Source organism: Columba livia, chromosome W, assembly GCF_036013475.1.
Source record: "Columba livia isolate bColLiv1 breed racing homer chromosome W, bColLiv1.pat.W.v2, whole genome shotgun sequence".
NCBI classification, from domain to species: domain Eukaryota; kingdom Metazoa; phylum Chordata; class Aves; order Columbiformes; family Columbidae; genus Columba; species Columba livia.
This window is the reverse complement of record NC_088641.1, coordinates 22,021,398-22,034,185: the sequence shown is the minus strand read 5'-3', so window position 1 is coordinate 22,034,185 and position 12,788 is coordinate 22,021,398.

The window sequence follows — 12,788 nt, the reverse complement described above, 5'->3', positions numbered from 1 at the left end:
CTAGAGAAAAGAAAAAAAAATAACAGCTACTACACACAAAATTTTACCATCACATTCACGCAGTAAAGAACTAAATTACTTATGATCTTCTGTATTATCACAAAACGCATATTTTGAGTCAACGGATTCTCATAATTTAACAGACTGTGAACTTATCGTACCATATAACAAAGACCTACCAAAATTGCAACATGCTTAAACCGATACCCACAAAGAAAACAGGTTAATGAGGAAAGCATCTTGCAGACTTCAGCAAGTTTACTGTGACCTGTGTGTTATCAGTTAACTCTCTCTCAGCTTGTTGACGTTCAAACCGTTCCAGCTGTAAAACTGTCTGTAATTATCTAATGATCTCTTGTAGAGATTTATTTTGTCCTGCTCTTCTCATCTTAAAAACAACATTAATTGCAACAAAATTCTATTCTCCGGACACTTTTCCCAATCATTTAAAGTAAACAGCAGCGAACACTGATTTCAATATTTAACAAGATCTTCCTTCCTCATCATTCCGAGTGCTTTCCTAAGTTTTAAAACACCTCCCAATACCGATTTCTTAGGAACACGACTGAAAACAATTATTCCTGACCCCATCTTGCAAGTAAAACCTTGAGAAGTAGTATAATAATTAACTCACATTCCTAACAAGCTGCTTGATTTTCAGAGAGGCAATACACAGAAACACATAATATGTACTGTAAAACTTGCAGATAACATGTTGATAGCAAACATTAGCATTCTCTACTGCTAATTTCAGCACCAATGCTTCGTTAGCTTCTAAGTTTTCAACCTGCCTATTGATGGCCTCTTGAAGATGGTCAATAAATTGCATGCAATTCTCATTGGGACCCTGATTAATAGTTGCAAATGATTTGGCTGCAATGTTGGTTTCAGGCACCTTTATCATAGCTTGATATGCGAGGTCTGTTGACTGCCTCAGGATTTCAGAAAGTTATTGTGCCTGTAGTTGTAGTGTGTCAATTAGTGTCTCTTCCAGAAACGCACAGGGTCCCGTGGTCTAACTGTAATCGAAACTGGGGGTAAATCCCAGCTTTTTTGTAAGTTCGGTTTACGCTCTGAAACTCTACCCCCACCCTCACGAATTTGCTTTTCAGCAGCGTGGGAGGGAGGCGGGAGCAGGTTGGGGGGACCCAAATCTGTAGGAATTATGTTATTTGGCTCGGTCTGGCTCACCACGGGGGGGTCCTCCCCACCTAAATCTCCAGGCAAGGGGGGATATGAAAAAAAAATGTCCATTTTTTTTCTTCCACGACTGATAGCGGCGGGTCAGAGGGTTGAACTGTGATTAATGGCGGTGACGCAGACGGCAGAACCGCGGTTGATGATTGTAGAGGAGAGGTTCGAGCCGTGATTGATGACAGCGGAGCAGTCGGCCGAACGCACCGCTCCGACCGGTGCTCCGAGGGCCCCTCCCGAGATTGTTTATAACCCAACGCTGTTTTTTCATGTGAGTCTTTCATAGCTTTTATCTGATCTCGGGGCCACACATATGTATACAACTCTTTCATAATTTTTTTCTGATCTCGGGGCCACACATACGTACGCTCCTCCTTTATTCCTTTTAACTTTCCAAGAAAGTGCCGCGGATCCTTATCCGTGTCAGATAATATGGACTTGGGCGGTTTTGACGAATCTTTAGTAACAGGGGAGGTCAGAGTAGTACTTAATCTTGCTTTTTTCTCCGAATCTGGCCCAGGAGAGCCAGGAAGACCATCCCCCTCCACCGCCTCTGCCTGTTGCTGTTTTAACTCTTTCAGAGTATCTAATAACAAGCGCCACGTCGTTAACAGTTCAGTTGCTTCCTTGGACCCTTGGGTAGCACTGTCAAACAGTTTATCTCCCAAGTCCATCCATTGTGACACACTAAATGCTGTCACAGGATTAACCTCTAAACCTTGTGCTTTGCCCCATAGTAACATTTTTCTTAAAGTCAGTTCCAGAAGGCTAACACCCTGCTTCTTCAGAAGCAGCTTCCATGTGGATAATATAGTACCCTCTTCTTTAGATAAGTTTCCCCCATGTTCCCGGTAGCTCACCTACTCCTTAGCGAGGTGTCTTTTCAACGATCCGGATCTTCAGCAGCTCTCCTCGGCTGCTCTTATCAGCTGTACCGGGCTCTGTCTCCACAGCTCTTCTTCGGCTGTTCACAGCTTCATGCTGTCACCTTGTCATGCGAGATCCTCTTCAGGCAGGATCACGTCGGGGTCACCAGATGTCGCGGTTGAGACGGACAAACGACATGGACCAAGTTCTTTCAAGATGAAAGTGATAGCTAATAGGTGCCATTTATTGCTACAAGTGCATTTTTATACAATTCTACCAGTTCATGTGTCTTTTCACTATTGGTTACAAGTTACAGCACTAACATCTCATTGGTTAATTTTGCTATCACCCATGTTATTCTTCTATCCCCTTCTCTCTCACGGGTACATCTCTCCTCTCTCCGGATACTCCTTTACTCCCATCCTTCTCAAGGGTAAATCTTAATATCTCAAGGCTGATCTCTACTCTCATATTTTCTGTCAAGGATTCCACAGGCCCGCTGCAGTTTCCCACACTATAGATGCTTCTCCTAACCTGACTTCAGACGCAAAAGCCGCTGTGGGGAAAGATTTGGCCATGATGAATGCAAACACCCAATGCCAACAGATATTAGCCGGCTTAGGAAAAACTGCTTCTCTGGCAGAGATGGTGGAAGCTTGTACACGGGTACTGATTATGTAACAGGAGGTAGAAAAGGCAAAAATACATGCTCAAGCCCACGCTGCGGCTTTGGCTGCAGCACTTAAGCCTGCAATGAAAGGCTGAAGCCCTTTTTCTCTCGGCCTAGCATGTTTTACTTGCGGACAGACAGGACATCTTAAAAGAAATTGCCCTCAGTACGCTCGGAGAGGGGGACCTAGTAATGGCACTAGTCAGTTTCCAGCTCCCCTCGATTATTCGCTCTTCGATGGCACATGCAGTCGCTGTGATAAGTATGGACACTGAGCAGTGGAGTGTCGATCAAAATTTAAAAAAGATGGGACACCCCTGCCGGGAAATGGGAGGGCCAGGGGCTGGGGCACAATGACACCACAATACCAGCCGAGAGGAGGAACAGCCATAGTTGCTTGTCCGAGCTCAGGGCAGCAACCTCAGGAAGCGCAGGCATCGATCTGGCCGTGGGAGCAGACGTCACAATAACAGACCGGTCTGTACATGTAGTTCCATCTACAGTAACGGGGCCCCTAGGGTTTGGATTGAGTGCACTTTTAATAGGTCGTTCTTCTGCTTCAAGAGAGGGATTTTTTGTTTTGCTCGGATTAATAGACTCTGGTTATGTTGGACCCATAGGCATTATGTTGCAAGTCCTAACACCCCCTGTGACTATTAAACAGGGGGTCCATATAGCACAATTGGTACCCTTTAGAGCATGTGTTCCAAAGGCTTTAGATGCAGAAAGAGGTCAGAAAGGTTTTGACTCTACCGGAGCCCCTGTGGTTGCTTTCACAGAAAAACTGACTTTGGACAAACCATCTAGGTTAGTTTCCATATATGGGCCCAAAAGTGAGATTAGGAGAAAAATAATGCTTTTAGATTCAGGCGCAGATGTGACTATTATCCCTCACGCTGACTGGCCTCCGTGTTGGCCTTTAGAAGCAGTAAACACCATGGTAGTGGGGATAGGGGGGGCCACTCCTACCCACATCAGCACACATATGGTTAAGATAAGAGAAGAGGTCGAGGGCTTAGAGGCATGGGTACAGCCTTATGTTCTGAACACGACAATTGCATTATTAGGAAGGGATGTGATGTCTCAGTGGGGAATAGTCATGCAGTCATCTTTTTGATAATGGCCATTGCGGCAAGTGACACCCGACTGTGTATGAAGCTGAGTTGGGAAAAAAATGATCCTGTCTGGGTGGATCAATGGCCGTTACCAAAATAAAAGCTTGTGCATTTAGAGGAATTAGTTGAAGAGCAACTCCATCTCAGACATTTGGTCCCTTCCACCAGCCCGTGGAATAAACCTGTTTTTACTATTCAGAAGAAATCAGGGAAGTGGCATTTGTTACAGGACCTCAGGGCAATTAATGCAGTAATGAAAGATAGGGGGCACTGCAACCAGGTCTTCCTACCCCAACCATGCTTCCAAAAGATTGGGATATAATTGTCACTGTTTTGAAGGACTGTTTTTTCACGATCCCATTACACCCAGAGGATTGTGAAAAGTTTGCCTTTACTGTTCCAGTGTCTAATCATCAAGCTCCCACAAAAAGATACCATTGGGTAGTGTTACCTCAGGGAATGAAAATTTCTCCTACTATTTGCCAATGGTATGTAGATTTGGCTTTAAAGTCATTTAGGCAACAACACCCTCAGATGATCATCTATCATTATATGGATGATATCCTTTTGTGCAATGAAAAGGAAATTAGTGAGGATGCAATAATTCAGTTGACGAAGCAATTAGGTCAGTGGGGTCTGGTTGTGGCACCAGAAAAAGTACAGCAAACCGCACCATGGAAATATTTAGGATATGAACTAACTCAGGCCATGATTAGTCCTCAGAATCTTACTGTGAAAGCAAAGGTAGCAACCCTTCACGATGCAATGAAGTTGGTAGGGGACTTGCAGTAGATAAGAAATGTTGTGGGAATTACAAATACAGATTTGCAACCGTTGTTTAGTCTCCTTCGTGGGGGACGAGACCCCCAAGAACCACGGTGCCTTACACCAGAAGCACAAAAAGCGCTTGAGCAGATTGCAAGAAAAATTTCACAGAATACTGCTCAGCGGATAAGATCAGAATTGCCTGTTACTCTTTATGCCTATAATACCAATAAGGAGGTGGCAGGACTTTTGGCCCAGTGGACTACGGAAGAAAAGGATCCATTGTTAGTATTAGAATGGATATTTCTAAACAGTCAAAACCAAAAAAACATCATTCAAAGGTGGGAAGCCATTGCCCAAGTGATAGTGAAAGGACTAAGCCGATATCCAACTTTGTCTGGGTTGTATGTTGTTAAAATTGTGATCCCTATTTCTCTCAATTTGTTTGAACAGATCCTTCTCAAACATGATGATCTTGCCTTAGCTCTTACCTGGATTCCGGTGCAGGTGGACAATCATTATCCACCGCATCCCATATTTAAAACCAACCTCCCCTTGGAGCCTACATATATTGTTAGTGAGCATCCATTAGATGCCATAACCATTTTCACGGATGCAGGTAGTCGCTCACACAAAGGAGGTTTTGTATGGTTTGAGAACGGTCAGTGGCATTCCCAGATTGTTGTAGCTGAAGGATCAGTTTAAATTTTAGAGTTGCAAGCGGTGATAGCGGCATTACAAAAATGGCATAACTGCCCAATTAATCTGGTAGCAGATTCTCTTTATGTTGTGGGAGTTGTACAAAGAATACATAGAGCGCTTTTGCAGCAAGTTTCCAATTCCTTGTTGTTTGAAGCATTGTTAGATTTGTGGAACGTGTTAGATTATAGGACAGCGCCAGTATTTATAATGCATATAAAAAGACATTCTAACATACCAGGTGGTCTAGTTGAGGGAAACAACATTATAGACAAACTCGTGGCAGTGACAGATGTATCTCCTTTTGAACAAGCCAGACAAGCTCACGAGTTCTTCCATCAATCCTCAGCATCACTCCGAAAACAGTTTGCCCTTACCAAGGAACAAGCTCGATCTGTTATTGCAGCTTGTTCTGATTGTGCCCACATAGTGCCTCTGCAACAAAAGGGAGTAAATCCTCAGGGCTTGCAGCCAGGTCAATTATGGCAAACTGATATTACTGAATTTGCACCGTTTGGCCGACAAAAGTACATTCATGTGTCCATAGATACCTGTTCAGGACTGTTGTGGGCTACAGCTTTGACTTCAGCAAATGCAAAAGCGGTAAAGCGTCATTTATTACAAGCTTTTGCTGTCATGGCTGTTCCTACACAGATCAAAACAGATAATGGTCCCACATACCGTTCTGACACACTTGCAACCTTCCTTGTCCAGTGGAAGGTACAACACCTGTTCGGAGTCCCTTATAGTTCTACTGGCCAGGCAATTATTGAGCGTGCACACCGCACCTTGAAAAATCTTTTGTCCATTTTGAAAAAACAAGGGGGAATTAGTGTGAGTCCAGAAGAGGTTTTGATGAAATCATTGTATGTGCTGAACTGGCTTAATCCTAAAAGTGAGACTGAAATGGAACCTGTTGTTATGCACCATATCAAAAATGTCAAAGATTTTTCCGAAAATGTGCCTAAGGTTAGTGTGTTTAATCCGATAACACAACAATGGGAAGGTCCTATGTCATTAATAACCTGGGGAAGGGGATATGCTTGTGTTTCTACAGGTAACCATAAAACTTCGTGGATCCCAGCAAAGTGGGTGAGACCTTGGCTAGCTAACAAAGGAGAAACCAATTGCAAAGATGATGACCCTTAACCACAGAGGTGTTATCACTTTTAGCAATGGATGTAGCCAATGTTGAGAATACCACTTTGTAAAACAGAGCAGCGATTAATTTTTTGTTATTGGCCATGGTCACAGTTATGAAGAGTTTGATTGTATGTGTTGTTTGAACTTAAAAGATAAAAAGATAAAAGATTTGCAGAACATGAAAATAACAAAAGATGTTGGGTTTTTTTTGGGTTGGATGCCTTGTTTGGTTAAAAGGAATATTGAAAACAGATCTGTTCTTGTTAACTGTAATTGTATTAGCTTTAGTATTCTTACCCTGTATTTCGCACTGTCTTCAAAGCATGATACGGCGTATTGTTAATATTATATTAAATAAAAGAGGGGGAGATGTAGTGGCAGAGGCCCCCCCTCTCCCCGGGGGGATGGGGTTGTCGCCAGCCTGGCTGAGAGGTGAAGCCAGAGACAAAAGAAACGAAAGGAGCCCCATAAGAAGGTAACAACGAATGAGCAATCGCCGGACACACGCGTGCAGAGTGCGTGGACAGTACATGCAGCCTATCACATTATTGTATAGCACGTGTTACAACCAGTCACATTGTTGTAAGGAGCGTGGACAGGGCAGCTTTGGTATAAAGCTAGCCCAGTCCGACAATAAAGCAAACTCTGTGAACATCACATTGGTGTGTCAGGTTCCGTCTCTCGCATGGAAAAGCAACACATAGATATCCAAGGCATGCTTGCAACTGAATCTGAGAGCAAATCGGAAATAGAATATCAATACAAATTGAGTAATGCCAGAAGCTTTGACTTTGAAAATGTATATCCAAAATCTCCAAGAATATAAAGCCCTGGGCCAAAAAAAAAAAAAATCATTTAACTTCTTATGTAGCAAACAAGCACAGTATCCTTCATAACAATCTGCTTTTCCCTTGATTACACTGACTGCACCCAGCATCCACTCTCCGTGATTTTTCAACGTTCTTGGGAATACAGAGAGGTCCCAGATGACTGGAAGCTGGCAAATATTGTCCCAATTTACAAGAAGCACAACAGGGATGACCCTGGCAACTACAGGCCCGTTAGCCTCACTCATGTTCCTGGCAAAATCATGGAGAAGATCATTCTGGGAATTACTGAAAAACATCTGAACAACAATGCAGTCATTGGTTCCAGCCAGCATGGGTTCATGAGGAGAAAGTCTTGCTTGTCAACTTAATTTCATTCTATGACAAGGTTACCCACCTAGTTGACCAAGAGAAGCCTGTTGATGTGATCTTTTTGGATTTCAGTAAAGCCTTTGATAATGTCTCTCACAGTATCCTCCTGGACAAGATGGCTTTCATACAGCTGGGTAAGCACACAATGCAGTGGGTGAGCAGTTGGCTGACAGATCAGGCTCAATGGGTTCTAGTAAATGGGGTTATGTCGGGCTGGTGACCAGTCACTAGTGGAGTTCCACAAGGATCCATCTTAGGGACAGCACTCTTCAATGTCTTTATAAATGACTTAGACTCAGGACTTGAGGAATTGCTTAGTAAGTTTGCTGATGACACAAAACTGAGAGGAGCTGTTGACACTCTCGAGGGCAGAGAAGCCCTGCAGAGGGATCTGGACAAATTGGAGAACTGGGCAATCACCAACCATATGAAGTTTATCAGGGCAAGTGCTGGATTTTACACCTGGACCACAGCAACCCTGGCTGCACATACAGACTGGGGGATGAGATGCTGGAAAGCAGCTCCGTGGAGAAGGATCTGGGGGTTCTGGTTGACGGCAAGTTGAACATGAGCCAACAGTGTGCTCTGGTAGCCAAGAGGCCATCTGTGTCCTGGGGTACATCAAGCACAGTATTTCCAGCTGGGCAAGGGAGGTGATTGTCCCGCTCTACTCTGCACTGGTGTGGCCTCGCCTGGAGTACTGTTTGCAATTCTGGGTGCCACAGTATAAAATTAGATTAAGCTACTGGAGAGTGTCCAGAAGAGGGCTATGAAGTTGCTGAAGGGTTTGGAGGGGAAGCCCTATGAGGAGCGGCTAAATTCATTGGGTTTGTTCAGCCTGGAGAAGAGGAGACTAAGGGGAGACTTCATTGCAGTCTGCAGCTTCCTCACAAGGGGAGGAGGAAGGGTAGCCACCAAACTTTTCTCTTTAGTGACCAGTGTCAGAACCCAAGCGAATGGCAGGAAGATGTGCCAGGGAAGGTTTAGGCTAGACATTAGGAAAAGATTCTTCATCTAGAGGGTAGTATTGCACTGAAACAGGCTCTCCAGAAAGGTAGTCACAGCCCCAAGCCTGCCAGTATTCAAGAAGAGACTGGACAATGCCCTCAGACACATGGTGTGAACTGTGGAGTTGTCACATGCAGGGACAGGAGTGTGGTGGATGCACTCGCCCCCCCACCAACCATACCAGCAGCAGTTTGGTCCAGGCTCCAGAGGAGGTAAGGGCCTGAGCCATAACCAGGACAAGAACTCCTTCCAGGAGATCCACAAGGAAGCAGAATGGCACACTGAACGCTGGTGGCTTGTGGGCGCAGGGAGTCTCGTGCATACTTTTCCTACTGTATACAATTTGACTATGAGTCAATCACTTCATTCTATAAATATGACAGCCTGGATGAGCCCACTTTGAGCTCTCCCTGCTAGTGAGCTGTATGGCAATGGTTTTACTAGTCAGAGGTCAGTGGATGAGCCCAATTCAAATTTGGTATTGATCATTTAGTTTAAGTAGATGCACACCGAATGTAATGAATTATTTAGAGATATAAGGTTGTATGATTTTTAATATACTCTTTGATTCATGCTACTTGGTAGACTAGATTTGCTGAAATTTTAAGCTGTAAAGTCCAAAGCAACTGCAGACTACACTAAACTCTTGCAAGATAAAGTCTAGCTTGCATTTTGCTGGGAAAAATTGAACTGACTGAGAAAACAATGATCCAAGGCTAACACAGAGACATTGCAGACAACTGCAAAGCAGGGCCTATTTTGCACTTCACTGAGAAGAAAGGATTTATCCAGACAAAATGGCACCTTCAAGGATATGGACCAAAACCAATTTCTACAATTGAACAAAACAAAGGCCCATGTGGAGGCGGAGAAAAAGTGTCCAATGGGGAGCAAAGGACCTGGTGGTGAAATTTTGCTACTGGACTGAATCTTGTTGTGAATGGTCTGTAAAGATATAAAAGTTTGTAGTTTTCTATGCTTGGGCGGACCTCTGCGCAGGTACCCAGCTTGAGCCAGCCCTTCTGCTATTCTACTCCATTAAATTTTTTATTTCCTAAGAATATTGTCTCCTGAACGTCTGCTCTGCATATGGTTATCAGGCCTCGCCTGAAAGTTTGCCTTTGGAGTTCTAAAATAAAGACTCCAGAGTGAACTGTTATCAGGGAAAGAGGAATCCTAAAAGTTTGCACGGCGATGGATACAGGCCTTGCCTGAAAGTTTGACTCGGGAGCTCCAAGACACAGCCCCTGGAGCAAACTGTTATCAGGGAAGAAAGGCGCCTGAAAGTTTGCTTTGTGAATGGGTACAGGCACCTGGAGAGAAGGTAAGCAGCATTTGGCTTGGTGTATTTCCTCCATGCAGTAAATAATAGAGTGAACCCGCCACCAAACTCTTTTAAGTCGCGCTTCTCTTTAAGAAATCTAAACATTGTGCTGCAGCAAGCAGAATCCTAAATTACTCCCTTGCGACACATGAGTTGGACATGATGATCCTTGTGGGTCCCTTCCAACTTAGACATTCTATGATTCTATGATCTTTCTCATATGACATCATACTCAGCTAGGGGAAAGAATGAGGAAGAGGGAACATTTATAGTTATGACATCTGTCTTCCCAAGTAACCATCACACATGATGAAGTCCTGCTTCCCTCTAGAGAGATAAACATCTGCCTACCAATGGAAAGTAGTGAATGAATTCATTTGCTTGGGAATGCAGCTTTTGATTTACCTATTAAACTGTCTTTATCTTGACCCATGAGTTCTTGCACATTTGCCCTTCTAATTCTCTTCCCCATCCCATTGTGAGGGAAGTGAACAAGCAACTGTGTGGTGCTTTGTTGCCTACCAGGGTTAACCCACAACAAATGAGAGAGCTCCTGTACATTTACACCTTTGGCAAGATGCCAGTCCTGGGCATTCCGGGGGAGGGTAATGACTTATCTAGTGGTAATCATTTGAAACTATGCCCTTCCCTTCCAAGTGGTAAGAGTTTCATTCATGGGCAGTTCATGACTGCAGAGATACAGTGATTTCAAATTGAAACCATCTTTTCAAAACACCCTGTATTTCACATACCTTTCCTGAATTCGTCTTCACTTGGAGAATGGGGAGGGAACAGTCAATACAAGGATCCTGATCTCACCTCTTGGAGGGGGTGAGAAACATGCCAAAGCCACTGGTATCCTCTCCTGGAGACAAAATATTGCACAACTATTTCAACAGGGCTTCTGGCAGTTTCCTCTATGGCATATGAAAGAGATCAGTGCTGGTGGCAAGGTACAAGAACAAAATAGCTAGCTGTTTCTAAACATTAAGTTAAGCCAATATTAACTTTCATTCTGTGCTATGTCTCACTCTTAATAAACTCTGTGAGGTTAACAAATTAGGCTTAGCAGATCACCCTTGATTGTCAGAAGACACAAAAACAGTGGAAGAGATCCAGGAGGAGGAAATAACAGTGGTGGCAGCAGTGAAGCTCAGCTATTAAATGGTTAGGAATCACAAATACAGACATCTAGAATGATGAAATAATGACAAAACCTGTTTGTCCCAATCTACAGAGAATCTTTCAGATAACAGCCCAGCTACTTAAACACTGCAAGAGTATGGGCTTATACTTCTTATCATGCTAAGGATGTCAGCATTTAATGAAAAGCATTGTATGTTGCAAATATTCAATGCAGAACTTTATTAAAATAAAGTAAATCTATTTCCAAGTTATTTTCATAATAAGCATTGCAAAAGCACTTATTTAATCCAAACATTCTGGTACTCTGAATGTCCAACTTCCTCAAGCCACTCTTCTTATTTTCAAATTCATCCTTCACTCAAACTTATTCATCATGTCTATTATATGATGTGATTTTCTGGTCACAAAAAAAAAATGAAGTCTTTTACAGAATAACGCATTTTAAAATAGACAACCATAGAAGCTATATTTTATACCCTGCTAATTATAATAATAAACTACCAGAGAATGAAAAGTGGCATGCCCTCTTCACAGATGGATCCTGGCATCTTGCAGGAAAACATCACAAGTGGAAAGCTGCTGTGTGGAGTCCCACATGACTGGTCACAGAAGCCACTGAGGGACAAGGTGAATCTAGTATAAGGAACGTTTAACAAAGAACTGTTATTTTTACATAACTGAGGACCTGGCGCCTGACCCCAGCAGGGGGGAAGGACCGAGAGACATCGGACTACGAATCCTTAATGTAAAACACAGTCTCTTCCTGGAATGTATACTGACACCTGTATACTGATACCTGTATTTACAAGTTAATTTAGGGGGAAGGACTGAGAGACATCGGACTATGAATTCTTAATGTAAAACACAGTCTCTTCCTGGAATATATACTGATACCTGTGTATACCTGTATTTACAAGTTAATTTAGGGGGAAGTGTAACCAAAGTACCAGGAATCCATATTGATAAGGGGAAGGGTATTGTATGTGTTGGGGTAGTCTGTAAACCCTGAAGTACCCAACCAACGGGGAACAGGGGAGGGAAATTGTGGCCGGGATTTTGGGGGGATATAAGCAAGGGCTTTTTGCCCTATTATGTGTGCCTACCTTTAGGTAGAACACCCGGTGTTGCAATATCGTTATTAAAAAAAATTGCTTTGCTGAGAAATCCTGTCTGAGCCTATTATATTTGCAAAATAATTGTTTCCTACACTAGTAAATTTGCAGAGGTGAAAGCCATCCATCTGGCTTTGGACACTGCTCAACGAGAAACGTGACCAGTACTTTATCTTTGCACTGGCTCATGGATGGTGGCAAATGCCCTATGGGGGTGGTTGGTGGTTACAACAATGGAAGCAGATTGACTGGCAGCACAGAGGTAAACCCATTTGGGCTGCTGAAATGTGGCAAGATATTTCTGCCTGGCTAGAGAACCTGCCTGTAAAAGTACATCAAGTAGATACTCACGTGCCACGAGTCAAGCCACTGAGGAACATAAAAACAAACAGCAAGCAGATCAGGCTGCTAAGATAAAAGTAGCTGAGGTGGATTTGGACTGGCAACATAAAGGTGAACTTTTTCTAGCTCAGTGGATCCGTGATGCTTCAGGTCATCAAGGAAGTGGTGCAACATTTGATGGGCTCGTGACTGAGGGATGGACTT